The sequence below is a fragment of the Rutidosis leptorrhynchoides genome, chromosome 6, assembly GCF_046630445.1.
Source record: "Rutidosis leptorrhynchoides isolate AG116_Rl617_1_P2 chromosome 6, CSIRO_AGI_Rlap_v1, whole genome shotgun sequence".
Classification (NCBI taxonomy): Eukaryota; Viridiplantae; Streptophyta; class Magnoliopsida; order Asterales; family Asteraceae; genus Rutidosis; species Rutidosis leptorrhynchoides.
Window position 1 is genome coordinate 358,251,808 of NC_092338.1, and position 19,268 is coordinate 358,271,075.

Genomic DNA, 19,268 nt, shown 5'->3' on the forward strand with positions numbered 1-19,268 from the left:
TATACGTGTCTATGGTATCTCAAGATTACATAATATACAATACAAGTTGATTAAGTTATGGTTGGAATAGATTTGTTACCAATTTTCACGTAGCTAAAATGAGAAAAATTATCCAATCTTGTTTTACCCATAACTTCTTCATTTTAAATCCGTTTTGAGTGAATCAAATTGATATGGTTTCATATTGAACTCTATTTTATGAATCTAAACAGAAAAAGTATAGGTTTATAGTCAGAAAAATAAGTTACAAGTCGTTTTTGTAAAGGTAGTCATTTCAGTCGAAAGAACGACGTCTAGATGACCATTTTAGAAAACATACTTCCACTTTGAGTTTAACCATAATTTTTGGATATAGTTTCATGTTCATAATAAAAATCATTTTCCCAGAATAACAACTTTTAAATCAAAGTTTATCATAGTTTTTAATTAACTAACCCAAAACAGCCCGCGGTGTTACTACGACGGCGTAAATCCGGTTTTATGGTGTTTTTCGTGTTTCGAGGTTTTAAATCATTAAGTTAGCATATCATATAGATATAGAACATGTGTTTAGTTGATTTTAAAAGTCAAGTTAGAAGGATTAACTTTTATTTGCGAACAAGTTTAGAATTAACTAAACTATGTTCTAGTGATTACAAGTTTAAACCTTCGAATAAGATAGCTTTATATGTATGAATCGAATAATGTTATGAACATCATTACTACCTCAAGTTCCTTGGATAAACCTACTAGAAATGAGAAAAATAGATCTAGCTTCAAAGGATCCTTGGATGGCTTGAAAGTTCTTGAAGCAGAATCATGACACGAAAACAATTTCAAGTAAGATTTCCACTCGAAATAAGATTGTTATAGTTATAGAAATTGAATTAAAGTTTGAATATGATTATTACCTTGTATTAGAAAGATAACTTACTATAAGTAACAAAGGTTTCTTGATCTTGGTTGATTACTTGGAATGGATTTAGAAAACTTGGAAGTAAACTTGCAATCTTGGAAGTATTCTTGATTTTATGAAACTAGAACTTTTGGAATTTATGAAGAACACTTAGAACTTGAAGATAGAACTTGAGAGAGATCAATTAGATGAAGAAAATTGAAGAATGAAAGTGTTTGTAGGTGTTTTTGGTCGTTGGTGTATGGATTAGATATAAAGGATATGTAATTTTGTTTTCATGTAAATAAGTCATGAATGATTATTCATATTTTTGTAATTTTATGAGATATTTTATGCTAGTTGCCAAATGATGGTTCCCACATGTGTTAGGTGACTCACATGGGCTGCTAAGAGCTGATCATTGGAGTGTATATACCAATAGTACATACATCTTAAAGCTGTGTATTGTACGAGTACGAATACGGGTGCATACGAGTAGAATTGTTGATGAAACTGAACGAGGATGTAATTGTAAGCATTTTTGTTAAGTAGAAGTATTTTGATAAGTGTCTTGAAGTCTTTCAAAAGTGTATGAATACATATTAAAACACTACATGTATATACATTTTAACTGAGTCGTTAAGTCATCGTTAGTCGTTACATGTAAGTGTTGTTTTGAAACCTTTAGGTTAACGATCTTGTTAAGTGTTGTTAACCCAATGTTTATAATATCAAATGAGATTTTAAATTATTATATTATCATGATATTATGATGTATAAATATCTCTTAATATGATATATATACATTAAATTTCGTTACAACGATAATCGTTACATATATGTCTCGTTTCAAAATCATTAAGTTAGTAGTCTTGTTTTTACATATGTAGTTCATTGTTAATATACTTAATGATATGTTTACTTATCATAATATCATGTTAACTATATATATATATCCATATATATGTCATCATATAGTTTTTACAAGTTTTAACGTTCGTGAATCACTGGTCAACTTGGGTATTCAATTGTCTATATGAAACCTATTTCAATTAATCAAGTCTTAACAAGTTTGATTGCTTAACATGTTGGAAACACTTAATCATGTAAATAACAATTTCATTTAATATATATATAAACATGGAAAAGTTCGGGTCACTACATGACCCACATTTAACCAAACAAACATGGTGAAGATGCGACCTATTTCGATAACCTATAAAGAAGAAGGTTGTTGTTTTTTCAAAATAACCCTGATAAACCAAAAGGACCACTGCAAACCAAGAGATCAACCAAAAGATCAAAGAAACTCACTGAAAAAAGAAATCCAACGAACCACGATGGAACCACAGAACGCACAACATGTACGTCGCCTATTGTACGATCAGCAATTCACCAAAGAAGATTTCCGGTGACAAGGTATTCCAATATGCACTCTACATCGACGAGAAGGACCCAACCAAAGCGAAACTACCCCAAACAAGGCACCACTACACAAAATGCACAAACATTTGTCGTCTATGTAATGGAGGATCAAGAGAGAATGACATGATTAAGGGAACTCCCGAGAAGAGCAAACTTGTTCGCAGATCGAGAAGATCAAGAGGAGAAAGAAGTAAAAAGGCAAGAGAGAAATCGTTGGACCTCTGGCGAGATGCTGAAGGTCCAAGGAGACGGTGGGGAAGGGGTTTTTAGGGTTTGGGAAGGAAACTTGTATCGAGAAAAGCTTGGAGAGAAATTATTTTTGAAGACGCTTGGTTGAAGTTTTTAACCAGAAAACTAATTAGGGTTGAGATGAAAATTAGAAGTTTGAAGATGACTGCTAGTTTTAGAAATTAGGGTTGGGAGAGAGGTTGGGTTTATGAAATTTGTAGGGTAAGTATTCAACTCATTGACAAACACCGTGGTAGATGAAGTGGCAAAAGCATTTGTTTTCATGGAGGGGTAAGGGATCAATTCCCACCTCCAAACTTCTTTTTCCTTTTTTTCAATATATTAAATTTAATATTTTTTTATTGAGAAATTTTTGTCTTTCTTTAACTTTTTATTTTACACTTTTTCATCTATTTAGGGTTCAATTTTTTAAGTGACTTTTTTTATTTTTATTTTAATTATAATTGATTGTTTGTTTACAAGGTGATGAAAAATAATTTTTCAATTTTTAATAAAATTTAATTCATTATACATATTTTTCTATTCTTAATACTATTCTTGTCAAAAAAAATAAATAAATAATATGAATGAAAATAAACTAGAAATTAAAAAAATAAAACTTTATAAGTTCATCAAAAATCATATTTTATAAGTTTATAGCGTGAGTAAATGGGTTGATAAAAATAATTTATTTTAAATCACAATAAATGTCTATTACATTTAATGCAAAGTATCACCATCATGTAAATTACAAACGCACATACTGAATTATAAAATACTTTGTTGTTTAAGTTAATCGCATACAACAAGCATTTTGTCACATCACCTTACTACAAACAAAAGAGCGACTAGCGGCAACACACATTGTTCTCTCTTCTAATTTGAACTAATTAAGCATAACAAATGCAGAGTATCATCTTTGAGATTTGATTAGCAACGAGGATAAAAAGTCCGCTCTTCGCTGCGAGATGGTTTTTTATCGGTCAACGAAACATTAAAAAATGGTTAACGTGTCGGTTGACAATCGGTTAGTTGAACGATGAAAACGGTTAACGACCAGACAATTAGATGTTAAAAGAATTAAGAAATGAAAATTAAAGGAGAAAAAGAAAGTAAAAATAAAGTTACAAAAATATAATTTTATAAGTTTTATATAAAAACCGATAACCAAAATACCCCCAAAGTTGGGGGTATTTACCAAACTGCCATCGCGAATAGTGTATAATCTCATGATATTTAGTATATTAGTATAATATAATTTTAGTATGATAACTATATTTAAATAATAGTAACAAAGAAAACAATTAGTAATATTTTTTTAAACATCAGAAGAAGTATTATTAAGAAAAAGCTAGCAAGGAGCTAGACACAAAAAAGAAAGTTATAGAGAATTACAAAGTCATGTATTCCAATTTGACGCGATTTTACTTCCAGCTTTAATGTAACATCGTACATTTTTTTATAGACACATTGGAAGAGGGGTTTACACACATATTCTTATAAATAGATATAAACATGATTAACAAATATTATTTCTTAGTAATATTACAAAACAACCGGTGTTACATTAAAGCCCGTTTACATAAATAAAGACTAGACATCAGAGTTTCCGACTTGTCAAACATATCTTCCTCCCTGAAATCTAACAATCATACAACAATCAACCTGTAGGAGAGAGGAGGGGGGTTAGCATGAAGGTAAGTGAATGAGACTAGCTACCAACAATATCATGTATGATAGTTATACCAACATGTCATACATGTAACATACAAAACCACTAGTGTTGTCACAAGAGACTTCAACGACTTGGCCAGTGCCTACAACCACAGTTGATCGGACTGGTCTTACCATAAGTTCCTTCTACATACTGAGTAGTATAAGTTTTCCACACACACAACTAATGTGCCATTCAAACTTATACTAATCTGACTGCCATAAGGAACCCAACCTCTTGACTGGTTGATCTCTACCTACAGCTGCTAACGGTAAGGACGTACTAGGCTTATAGCACAGAAAACAACACGTATCAGCATATTGAAATGTCCCGTTCATATGGATTATAAACGTTTCATATTAATTGGTTTCGTTGTGAGGTTTTGACCTCTATATGAGACGTTTTTCAAAGACTGCATTCGTTTTTAAAACAAACCATAACTTTATTTTATCGACAAAGGTTTAAAGGACATAGCGTAGATTATCAAATGATGATAATCTAAAATATAGCGTTTACACACGACCATTACATAATGGTTTACATTAATATGTTACAACAAAGGATAATTCCGAATGCAGTTTTTAAACAATATGATACAAGCATGCTGACTCCAAATCTTGTCTTTAATTAGCATGCAACAGCGAAAACTCTTAATAATCACCAGAGAATAAACATACTTAAAACGTCAACAAAAATGTTGGTGAATTATAGGTTTATCCTATATATATCAAATTGTAATTAATAGGCCACAAGATTTCATTTAATAAATAATCATACACTCGCAAGTGTATAAAAAAAATCATTCGTATGATGAACACCTGGTAACCGACATAAACAAAATGAATCTAGAATATCCCCATATATACAGGTACACTCATCTGTATATAAAAATCAAAGTACTAAAACATCCATAACCTGGATGGGGCTTATTGGGCCCGATAGATCTATCTTTAGGATTCGCGTCAATTTGGGGGTCTGTTCCCAAATTCTTAGGCTACCAAGCTAAAAAGGGTGATATCTGGTATAATGATTCAATCATAGAATATAGTTTCAAGTACTTGTGCCTATTTTGTAAAACATTAATAAAATTGCATGTATTCTCATCCCGAAAATATTCGATAGTAAAAAATGGGACTATAACTCACTTTCACAGATTTTTACTTCGTCGAAAATAAGACTTGGCCACGGGTCGATTCACGAACCTATAACAAATATATACATATATATCAAAGTATGATAGAAATATAATCATATCATATTTTATTACGTGTTAACGATTTAAGTTGTTAAGTTAGCAGTCCAACGTTAGTAGTCCACAGTTAGTAGTACATAAATAAATATATTATCTCGAATCAATTCACAACCCATTGTATACATGTCTCAGACTCGATCACAACTCAAGGTATATATATTATTTTAGAATCAAACTCGACCCTTTATATGCTAACTCGAACATTACCGCATATAGAGTGACTTACGGTTATTCCAAATAATATATATAGATGACGTCGATATGATATGTCAAAACATTGTATACGTGTCTATGGTCTATCAAGATTACATAATATATGTTAGATTACATGTATAATATAATATAAGTTAGTTAAGTTATGGTTAGTATAGATTTGTTATAAAATTTTCGTAGCTAAACTAGTAATTCTAACCAATTTTGTTTTACCCATAATTTCTTCGTTATAAATCCGTTTTGAGTGAATCAAGTTGCTATGATTTCATAATGAATTGGAATTTATGAAACTAAACAGAAAAAGTATAATTTTATAGTCGAAATTACAGGTTACAAGTCATTTTTGAAAGAGGTAGTCATTTCCGTCGAAAGAACGACATCTTGATGACCATTTTGAAAAACATACTTTCACTTTGAGTTTAACCATGATTTTTGGATATAGTAACATTTTCATAAGAAAGAAATATTATTTTTCCAGAAAACAAACTTCAAATTCAATGATTAAGATAGTTTTTATTTTTCCAACCCAAAACAGCCCCCGATTTTACTACGACGGCGTATGTCCGGTTTTACGGTGTTCTTCGTGTTTCCAAGTTTAAAATCACTAAGTTAGCATATCATATAGATATAAAACATGTGTTTAGTTGATTTTAAAAGTTAAGTTAGAAGGATTAACTTTGTTTGCGAACAAGCTTAGAATCAACTAAACTATGTTATAGTGATTACAAGTTTAAATCTTCGAATAAGATAGTTATATATATATGAATCAAATGATGTTATGAACATCATTACTACCTCAAGTATAGTAGGTAAACCTATTGGAAATGATAAGAAAATAACTTGAGCTTCAAAGGATCTTTGATGGCTTGGAAGTTCTTGAAGTAGAATCATGACACGAAAACAAGTTCAAGTAAGATTACTACTTGAATTAAGATATTTATAATTATAAAAATCGAATCAAAGTTTGAATATGGATATTACCTTGAATTATAAAGATAACCTACTGTAATTAATAAAGGTTTCTTGATCATAGATGATTACTTGGAATGGATTTGAAAGCTTGGAAGTAGACTTGCAAACTTGAAAGTGTTCTTGAGTAGCTGTTTTGTAAATTGATTTATGTATGGATTTAGGAGCTAGATTGATGTAGATTTTGATGAAGATGATGAAGAACACTTAGAACATAATCATAGAACAAGAGAGAGATCAAATGAGTGAAAGAAAATTGAAAAATGCAAGTGTGTGGTGAGTGAACAAAAACGTGATTATGGCTTGATCATATAGGCTCCATTAGTTTGATTTTTAGTGTAATAATTTTAGCTAGTTGCCAAATGGTTGGTTCCACATGTTTGTTCAATATCTAGGGCTGCTAAGAGCTGAATTATTATGTGTATATACCAATAGTATATACATCTAAAAGCTGGGTATAATACGAGTACAATACTTGAATGGATACGAGTAGAATTGTTGATGAAAACGAATGAGAATGTAAGTGTAAGAATTTTTTTTATATAAAAGTACTTTGATATGTGTCTTAAAGTCTTTCAAAAGTGTATTGATACATCTTAATACACTACATGTATACACATTTTAACTGAGTCGTTAAGTCATCGTTAGTCGTTACATGTAAGTGTTGTTTCGAAACTTTTAAGTTAACGATCTTGTTAAATGTAATTAATCCATTGTTATAATACTTAATGAGATGTTAAATTGTTATGTTATCATGATAACATAGTGTGTTAATATATCTTAATATGATATATAAATAGTAAGACATTATTACAACGATATTCGTTACATATAGATATCGTTTTGAATTTCTTAAGTTAGTAGTCTTGTTTTATGTATAAAGTTCATTGTTAATATACATAATGAGATAATTATCATTTCATCATGTTAAACATATATATATGTTCATATATATAATATCATGTCATATACAAGTTATAACGTTCGTGAATCATCGGACAAACTGGGTGGTCAAACGTTAACACAAAATCCGTTTCAATTAATCAAGTCTTAACAAGTTTGATTGTTTAACATATTGAAAACATTTATTCATGTAAATATTAATCTCATATAATATATAATCATGGAAAAGTTCGGTTCATTACACATATACTCAAGCATCAGCTACAATCAACAGTAGCATGTCAATCCTAACTAGCATGGAACCTTAGGATAACTAGCTACTCTACACTATATATCAATAGTTAGTCCCACTCACCGAGTACCAGCAAGAACTCTGTGGTCTAATGTAACAGAGTCTTCTCTGCTGCTTTATCACCTAAGAATGATACAATCCAAGTCAGGAAATTGTATCACAATTGCATATTATTTAAAAATTAATAATAATAACACACAACAAACCAAACGGTTCATAATAACCCCCACCATCACAATAATCACAAAACAACTGACATGTCATTCGTGTGCGTGATAGTCGGTACGTGCCAGTGACCCGATGCACATATCAAACTCATCATCTAATTATAACAATAAGTTATACATGCTTTTACATGCACAATGAGTCATTATACACATGTACGAGTCTCAAATCGCACAACACTTCACGCACGTGCTGAAAATCTCACACTTGTTGCTGAAATGTCACTCTTGTTGGCTGACAAGAGTGAGATGTCACACTTTTGGTCACACTTGTGAATGCGCTCACACTTGTGGTCACACTTGTGAATGCTCTCACACTTGTTGAAATGACCCACCCCGTCTTTAACCCGAATTTTTTTTATATAGTAAGCCATTATCACGCCACTTAAATGGTTACATGACGTCGACCGTTTCATATCAAACAATTAAACATTCAACATGTTTAAAGTTTACATAGTAGGCACGAAGGCCCTTAATCAAATATGTTACAAGTTCGACCCTTAAATGATAGTTTTAAACCAAACGATGCGTGAGCATGGTTTGGGGCTAAACTACCCAAAACAATAGGCTGTCTTCCAAAAAGCATCGCCTAAACAACTAACATGGGAATATCTAGTTCCCGGCAACCCTTTTCCCTTTCTCCACACTTGTACCTAAAAAGTAAATAACGAGAGGGGTAAGCAAAGTTTAGTGAGTGCAACAATTATACATACACATATATAACCCATCTATTTGCAATCACGCCCACCAAATACCTCATACGAACTTGTAACTCAAATAGCATGTCATCATGCTCATAATGCTAACAATTCGTACACGATCAACGACTCCACATTAGCATATACTCAACACAATATATATAATATGCTAAACAATAAACAACAACACAATATGGTTAACCATAAACGCTATGGTGCTACCAGCTCATGGTTCACACCATACGTAATGCTATGACACTACCGGCTCCTTGGTTCACGCCACTACGCATTTGAGTCATACTCTTTTATAGTGCTACCGGCTCCTTGGTTCACACTTTGACGCTACCGGCTCGTAGTTCACACCTCATTTTATAGTGTTACCGGCTCGTGGTTCACACTTTAGTGTTACCGGCTCGTGGTTCACACTTTGATGCTACCGGCTCGTGGTGCTCGCATCAACCCAAATACCAAGATGTTACCGGCTCGTGGTTCACATCATGACACTCGTCACATACATGTTATGGTACTAACGGCTCATTAGTTTATACCATAACATTCACAAATAAATACGCCATATACATATACGTATAATTATTCCACTCACCTTATCGCTTCGGTGATGATTAAACACTCCGCAAGCTTTAAAGTAAAGTACCTATTACATTAGAAACACAATCAACATACAAACTAGTTGGACTAGACACCAACACTTAACTCTTGTGCATTTAATGAACCAATTGCATTAAATGACCCATTAGCACAAAAGCCACCCATCCAAAGTCAAGACTTATCATTAATCACTAAAAGCTAGTGATTAAAGTCCAATAACACCAACTAACACAAATTTAGGGTATTTTTATACCCATCTTGCCCACCTAGGTCAATCATTACCCATTTGACCCATTTAAAGTCAAGATCCACAATTTGGTCAAACTCAAAGCCCACTAGCAAATCTTTCACTAACAAATAAGTGTGTTAGTGATTCAACAACACAATTAACCCCACAAATTTCAAACTACATGACTAAACCCTAGATTACAAACTTTAAGGTTTCCATGCATCAAGTTTACCCAAAATCGCCCATTTAACCCTAAAATGGGTCTTACAAGCTTTATATGAACAAACCCTAGCTATAACTTAAATTGAACTTGAAACTCAGAGTTAGAACTTACCACCACTACCAAAACGTAGCTAGAGATGTAGGGAATGACTTTAAAACTTGGACTTAGGCAAGATTTGGTCTCCTTCTTCCTAAAAATGAGCTCTCTCACTCTAAAACTCTAATTCTCTCTCTAGAATTTAATTGTGTAGGTGAAAGAGTGATAAATGTGATAAGGATAAGCCTTGGGTCAGTTTTTATGATCTCAAATCGTCCACCAAGTGAAAAGACCAAAACACCCTCAAAATACCCCACTAAAAACGGGTCAAAATAGTCAGTTCAGCGACAATGTCGCGTTTCGCGACAAGGTGTCACGTTTCGCGATGCCAAAATGCGATAAAGTCCACCCAAATGCTACAAGTTGGTCAGGGGAGGGGGTTTTCAGGACGTCGCGTTTCAACCCATTCCATCGCGTTCCGCGATGAACCAAATCGCGATAAACCTCATCAAAACGCGACAGTTTACCAGATGCACCCCAAACTCAAATCTTAAATCATTTAACAACACACGCGACCAAGTTTATAAATTCTAAAAGGTCAAATACGTACCTTTGGACTTCGTAAGGAGTTCCATGCGATGTAACTAGAAAAATGGGTGTTACAACTCTCCCCCACTTGAATCGAAGCGCGTCCTCGTGATCCAAGCCGCATGACAAGCCAAAAGGTACACCAAAACAAACTCTTCGGGTTCCCACGTAAACTCGGAACCTATTCGATGTCGCCATTGCACTTTGTAAGTTCTAACTTCTTTGTTTTGCAACATATTTAATTTCTCATCTAGTATTGCAATCGGCTCTTCAACATACTCTAATTTGTTGTTTAGAGCAATCTCATCTAATGGCACCCAAGTCAAGTCATCCGCAAGACACTTACATAGATGGAAAACATGAAATGTGTTATGAATTCCCGCAAGCTCTTCTGGTAACTCTAGTCTATAAGCAACCTCACCAATACGAGCCAAAATTTTGAAAGGCCCAATAAACTGAGGAGCTAACTTTCCTCATTTTTGAAACCGAATAACACCATTCCATGGCGAAACCTTAAGCATCACCATGTCACCTTCTTGAAACTCAATCGGCCACCTTCATTTATCGGCATAAGATTTTTGCCTATCTTGCGCCGCCTTAAGTCGAGCCCGAATCATCTCAATCTTATTATTTGTCTCCAAAACCAAATCGGTACCCCTGATTTCCCTTTGTCCCACTTCACCCCAAAAAATAGGAGTCTGACACCTTCGCCCATAAAGCATCTCATACGGTGGCATTCCAATACTAGCATGGTAACTATTGTTGTATGAGAATTCCACCAAAGGCAAGTGTTCATCCCAACTACCACCGAAATTGATAACACGCGCATATCCTCCAACATTTGATTCGTACACTTGGTTTGACCGTCCGTTTAAGGATGATACACCGTGCTCATCTTCAATTGTGTACCCATATCTTCATGAAACTTATTCCAAAACCGATACGTGAAACGAGTATCTAGATCCGAAACAATAGATATAGGAACCTCATGTCTTGATATAACCTCCTTGATAAACAACTTAGACAAGGCCTCCAACGATATCGTCTCCTAGATAGGAAGAAACAATGCACTTTTCGTCAACCGATCAACTATCATCCAAATCGTATCAAATTGGGTTCTCGTCGTCTTTAGTAACTTTGTAATGAAATCCATGGTAATATGCTCCCATTTCCATTTTGGAATTTCTAACGGTTGTAACATACCATACGGCTTTTGGTGTTCGACCTTAACTTGCAAACACGTGATGCATTGTTAAACATACTTAACAACATCACGTTTCATGCCCGGCCACCAATACTCTTTCTTCAAATCAAGGTACATCTTCGTTGCACCTGGATGAATGGAATACTTTGATTTATGTGCTTTATCAAGTAGCACTTGTCGATAATCGCCCATCTTAGGCACCCACACTTGTCCTTGAAAGGACAACAAACCATGCGGGCCTAAGGTAATAGACTCTGTTTGCCCCATGATTCGTTCTTCATGCTTGTTGTTAACAAAAGCTTCAATTTGAATCTCACCAAGCTTTACAAGAAAATTGTTAGTAATAGTCATGCGTCACGATCCTACTCGTATTGCCGGATGTTGACTCTTTCGACCCAATGCATCCGCGACCACATTCACCTTACCTGAATGGAAAAGTATCTCACAATCATAATCCTTTACCACATCCATCCATCAACGTTGACAATAATTTAAATCTCGTTGGTCAAAGAGATGTTTTAGATTCTTGTTGTGATGCCCCGTACAACACCATCGTGTACGAATCATCAACAACAGGATTATTACAAGGTTAAGTACTACATGCTGTAATAAAAGAAGTTGCATTCACGATAAAAAGATCACGTCATAACCGACGTCAATTGTTTTACACCAACAGTATGCTTCTACGAATAGCAAGCATGAATAAATGTATGTGACCCTTAGGTCGTTACAAAACATAGTTCAAATGTATTAAAGTTTGAATGCAGCTAAACAGTTCATGCGGTGATAACACTAGAGCAGCGGGTGTCTACGACAAGACTAGCACGACAGCGGAAGCAAATAACCTTAAGCACCTGAGAAAAACATGCTTAAAACGTCAACACAGAGGTTGGTGAGCTATAGTTTAAGTATAATAGTAGGTAAGGTAGGCCACGAGATTTCAGTGCTACAAAGAGCGTTTCAAAATAGTATGATAAAGTATATGTTAACCGTGGGCACTTGGTAACTAACTTAACGTTTATACCCCCTGAAAGTACACTTGGCAAGTGCGTATGTTTATGAAGTATTAAACACTCGTTAAATGCTAGCGCTACTAGCCCGAGTGGGGATGTCAAACCCTATGGATCCATATCTAAGATTCGCGTTCACGGTTCAAAAACCGATGACTAAACGTTACCGAGCTAAAGGGAATGTTTCTGCCGTTGTATAACCCACACATATATAAGTTTAAGTACTTGTGCCTAGTATGTAAAACGTAAAATCCGCATGTATTCTCAGTTCCCATAATAATAAAGTAAAAAGGGAATGCTATAACTCACAATGATAAAGTAGCGGTAAAGTATGACTCGGAAAGTAAGCAAGTAATGAAGGTTGTCCAAACGGGTCCTCAACCTAAGTCAAATAGTACTAAGTCAGTAAATCGTCCGAATAGGTTTAAAAGTATGTAAATAAGGTCTTAAGGGTCATCATCATTCATCATCAAACAAAAGGCGTAAAGTAAGTTTCGTTTATGAAAGTATTTTAAAACAAAGGCTGACTTCAGTCAGTCACCACGGCCTCTACCCTTACTGAATTAAGGTGAGACCAGTGGCCATGGCTCTGTATATGAGTCCTTTAAGTGTGGTAAAATTTACAGAAGCAAACTCGTCTTCGTTTGACCGTGGCGACGGTCTAAGTGCGAGTAGGTCAGAAATTTCTGCACAACGTTAAAGGACATAGTGACGATCGGAGGGCCATAAATCCTAAATAGTAACTCGGATTAAGATGAGTCCTATATGAAAAGTTATCTACTCGAAAAGATATATCTGAAAATCAAGATTACAGTAGCCCAGGTGTACCGGTCTGTTACAGAAACCAGAAAACAGTAGGCAGAAGACAGAAAACAGAAAAATAGTGGGTTCCAGTGGTCTTGGTGCTCGATGCTTATCACGGTTCTCATCCTTGATGCATATAGCTTCAAGTGTACAACTCGTTGATGTGTTTGCATCATTTTTACCAAGGTTTGACCATCATAACCCAAGTGCAAGTCTAAGACATGAAGCACAACTCACTTAAGAGTTGTATGAAGTTTGATGAACTAAAGTTACATCAAAGTCTTAGATCTAACACATACATGAACTTTAAAACTAATAATAAGTTACAAACTTGAAAGTAAACTCATGAAATCAAGATCTTAAGTTGTAGAACATAGTTCTTAGTTTGATCTTGAAGATCCAAGACTCAAAAGTCTAGATCTAACATAAGTGTACCAAGTTATAATTAAAAAGTTTCATTTACATGTTCTTGAACTAGTAAAGTTAACTTTAAGTTCAAGATTAATGAGATCAAGGTTAACTAGTAACACTTGACCAATAATAACCAACAAACATGAATTTAAAGTGCATAATATGAAGAAATAAACTAAGTAAACAAGTAATTAGTTCATGGTTTGTTCATACTTTAAAGATTCAAACCAAAGTTTGATCTTTAAGAAAGTAAACTTTAAAGTTTACTAAAATGACTTACAAGTATGATTTGAAACACATGAACTCTAAATCTTTTTAAAACAATAATTGTAGAACATAACTAATAAGTTAGTTCTTGTGTGTTCTTGTTATGAACAAGATAAATGAAGAACAAACTAGTAAGTTTGATTCTTGAAATTAGTAAAGAATAACTACAACAACAAGTAAGTACTTGAACATTAAACAAGAACATGTAACAAAACAACAATGAACAACAAATGATGATGATGTTTAAGGGTTGTTATGGTTCGGTTTTTGTAAGAAAAGAAGAAGAGAAAAGAAGTTCCATTTACTTACAAGAAAGAAAGAAAGCTTGAGAGAAAAATGAGAGAAGTTACAAGTAATTTTTGTGTGTATGTGAGAAATGAAGACTAGTGAAGAGTAATAAGGAAAAATTGAAAAAAAGAACTCCCTTGGCCTACACAAAGGCCGACGGCCAGCTGCAATGGGGAGGGAGGAAGGAGTTGTTCCTTGGTCACTTGTATGTAAAGCTTGAAAAAGTTGGTTAATGGATGGCCATGCATGGGGATTGTATGTTAACTAGATTCCTTAAGTATTTAACTAACTAGTTAAGTTCAAATGGATTACTTACATGTATGTATGGGCTAACTAGTCCACTTAAGGGTGTAGGGTGGGATTTATAAGCCCATGTTCAATTAAAAGCCCAAGTTGTATGTAAATAACAAATGAATCCAATTAAAGCCCAAGTAATTAACTAATAACCATAGTTAATTAAAATAATTAATAAATTAATCATGAATGTAAATAATATTCAAAAATATTATTCATAAAAGTTTCGGGTGTCACAAAGACGTTTTGGGCAATTAAAGTCAAGTACGGTTAATCATGGCATCAAGTAAATGTAATAACATACATTCGTTTAATCACAAGTATTAATAATAAAAATTATTAATAAATAAACGTTAGAAAAACCAGGGTCGTTACATTACCCACCTGTTAAAGAAAATTTCGTCCCGAAATTTTAAGCTGAGGTAGATGGAGGAGTCGGGAAAAGGTGAGGATACTTCCGCATCATTTGATCCTCTCGCTCCCAAGTAAACTCAGGTCCTCGTTTGGCATTCCATCATACTCAGACGATCGAAATCTTGTTGCGTTTCAAAGTTTTGATCTCACGATCCATAATCTCAACTGGTTCTTCCACAAAGTGGAGTTTGTCGTCAATCGTAAGTTCTTCAAGTGGTATGATGAGTTCGGGTGCAGCAAGACACTTCTTCAAGTTTGACACATGGAAGGTAGGATGAACTGAGCTCAATTGTGCTGGTAGATCCAAACGGTAAGCAACGGGTCCAACACGTTCCAATATTTTAAAAGGACCAATGTATCGTGGGTTCAACTTCCCACGCTTTCCAAAACGAATCACACCCTTCCAAGGTGCAACCTTCAACATTACGCGGTCACCAACGTTGAATTCAAAGTCTTTACGTTTAAGATCGGCATAACTCTTTTGACGGTCACGAGCAGTCTTAAGTCTAGCTTGAATCTGAGCAATCTTCTTCGTTGTTTCATGAACTACCTCGGGTCCGGTGATTTGCTTTTCGCCTACTTCGGCCCAACAAATAGGAGATCGGCACTTGCGGCCATACAATGCTTCGAAAGGTGCGGCATTAATGCTTGAGTGGCGAGTGGAAAATGTCTTTTCCAGGCCTTTCCGAAATCGATGACACATGCACGTAACATGTCTTCCAAGGTCTGAATCGTGCGTTCACTTTTCCCGTCAGTCTGAGGGTGATAAGCAGTACTCATGTCAAGATGAGTTCCCATGGCTTCTTGCAATGAACGCCAAAATCTAGAAGCAAAACGGGGATCACGATCTGAGATGATCGATAAAGGTACACCATGACGAGATACAACCTCCTTGATGTATAATTGAGCAAGTCTCTCCATCATATCCGTTTCCTTCATCGCTAGAAAGTGTGCAGATTTGGTAAGGCGGTCAACAATAACCCAAATAGTGTCATATCCGCCCACCGTCTTTGGTAGCTTGGTGATGAAATCCATTGTGATCCTTTCCCACTTCTATTGTGGGATTTCCGGCTGTTGAAGTAACCCAGAAGGTCTCTGATGTTCGGCCTTAACTTTCGAACAAGTCAAACACTTCCCAACATAAGTTACAACGTCCTTCTTAAGATTCGGCCACCAATACTGTTCTTTAAGGTCGTGGTACATTTTGCCCGCTCCAGGATGAATCGAATACCTCGATTTGTGTGCTTCATCAAGTATAAGGTTCCGTAGATCTCCATAAAGAGGTACCCAAATTCTTTCGGCATAACATCGGAGTCCAGACTCCCTAACCTCAAATCGAGAAACAAGTATGTTCAAATGTTCGTGAGATATATTCTCCTCCTTGAGAGCCTCATATTGGGCTACTCTGATCTGGCTGTTGAGGTTTGAATGGATGGTGATGTTCAGAGCCCTAACACGAAGAGGTGCCGTCCTCTCCTTTCGGCTTAAAGCGTCAGCTACAACATTGACCTTGCCAGGATGATAACAAAGTTCACAATCGTAGTCGTTGAGCATCTCGATCCATCGACGCTATCTCATATTCAGTTGCTTCTGATCGAAGATGTGCTGGAGGCTCTTGTGATCGGTGAAGATAGTACTCTTAGTTCCATACAAATAGTGTCTCCATAATTTGAGTGCAAAGACAACGGCTCCAAGTTCAAGATCATGCGTAGTGTAGTTCCGCTCATGGATCTTCAATTGGCGGGAGGCATAGGCAATAACTTTTGATCGTTGCATCAGTACACAACCAAAACCACTCTTCGATGCATCACAATAAACAACAAAGTCGTCACTGCCCTCAGGAAGTGACAGGATAGGTGCGGTGGTTAACTTATTCTTCAAAGTTTGGAATGCTGATTCGTGTGCGGGTTCCCAAATGAACTTCTTGCCTTTGTGAGTCAGCGCGGTCAAAGGACGCGCAATCAGAGAGAAACCTTCGATAAACCTTCGGTAATAACCAGCGAGACCTAGGAATTGGCGAATATGCATCAGAGTAGTGGGGGTTTCCCACTTGCTGATTGCTTCAATCTTGGCGGGATCAACTTTGATACCCCGGTCGCTCACAACATGACCCCGAAATTGAACTTCCTTCAACCAAAATTCACACTTGGAGAATTTGGCGTAAAGTTGCTCTTGTCTCAAGAGTTCAAGCACTAGTCGGAGGTGTTGCTCATGTTCTTCTTCGCTCTTAGAGTAGATGAGGATATCATCTATGAAGACGATAACAAACTTATCCAAGTACGGCTTGCAGACACGATTCATGAGGTCCATGAACATGACAGGTGCATTGGTTAATCCGAATGGCATCACGAGAAACTCATAATGACCATAACGGGTTCTGAATGCATTTTTCAACACGTCACTTTCCTTCACCCTCAACTGTTGATAACCGGATCGCAAATCGATCTTTGAGTAAACGCTCGATCCTTGTAGTTGATCAAAAAGATCGTCAATTCGTGGAAGAGGATACCGATTCTTGATAGTCAATTTGTTGAGCTCACGGTAGTCGATACACATACGGAAGGATCCATCCTTCTTCTTCACAAACAGAACAGGTGCGCCCCAAGGCGAGAAACTTGGTTGGATAAATCCACGGTTAAGTAGTTCTTGTAGTTGGTTCTGTAATTCTTGCATCTCGGAAGGTGCGAGTCTATAAGGTGTGCGAGCTACAGGTGCAGCTCCTAGCACAAAATCAATTTGAAACTCTACGGCTCTTGGTGGCGGTAATCCAGGCAATTCTTCAGGGAAGACATCGGAAAATTCGTTCATGATTCGAACGTCGTTCACGCTCTTCACCTCAGTTTCTACCGCTTTCACATGTGCTAGGACAGCAAAACGTCCCTTCTTCATGATCTTTTGCCCTTTCACACAACTAATGAGGTTCAACTTCGAGGTACATCTCTCTCCGTAGATAACCAGTGGCTCACCGTCTCCTTGTGGTATACGAAGAGCTTTATCTCCACAGATAATATCGGCCCTTATCTTGCTCAACCAATCCATACCGACTATCACATCAAAACTTCCCAGTTTGATAGGTATCAAGTCAATTTCGAAACCTGCACCAGCTATGTTGATAATAGCTCCTCGACTAATATGGTCAACTTTCTCAAGTTTACCGTTGGCGACCTCGACAAGCATACTCTCTTTTAACGGGACTAATGACCAATTAATCTTATTGCAAAAATGTCTACATACATAACTTCTATCCGCACCAGTATCAAACAAGACAGAAGCTAAAAGATTGTTGATTTTGAATATACCTTTCACCAAGTCGGGGTTTTCGCGTGCTTCCCTTGCATTAACATTGAAAGCTCTAGCGCGCGGTGGTCCGCCATCTTTTCGCTTATTTGGACATGCATTTCTGAAATGGCCCGTCTGTCCGCATTCGTAACACTTCCTTGACCCTGTGGGGTTCGGCTTCCCATTCAAAGTGGTGACCTTGTAGTCTTTTCCAACATGCCCAGACCGTTGGCACTTCTCGCAGACAACATTGCAATACCCAGTGTGGTGTTTGTAACACCTCTTGCATTGAGGTAGGGTTCCCTTGTAGTTCGGGTTGGAGTTGGTGTTGTTGTTGGGGTTGGGGTTTCCACCGTTGTTGTTTCCTCTGAAACCCTCATGTCATTTCGCCGGGTTTTGATCATAGTTCCTTCCCCTGTTATTGTTGTTGTTGTTGTTGTTGTTGTTGTTGTTGTTGTTGTTGTTGTTGTTGTTGTTGTTGTTGTTGTTGTTGTTGTTGTTGTTGTTGTTGTTGTTGTTGTGGTTATCCCATTTGCGCTTCTCACTAGTACCCGCTTCAGATTTAGTTTTCTCCGATTCATCGATAGTTATTTGATTCATTAAAGTATGCACCATGTGCATCGCTTCGGGAACATTTGGTGGTTTGGATGAGGTGACGTTTCCCTTAATGCTCTTAGGGAGTCCCCAGAAGTATCTCTCCATTCGCTTGAATTCTGGGGTGACCATTGTCGGACACATCAGGGCTAGTTCCAAAAATCTCCTGTTGTAACCATCAAGGTCATTCCCAACGGCCTTTAACTGTATGAATTCCATTTCCATC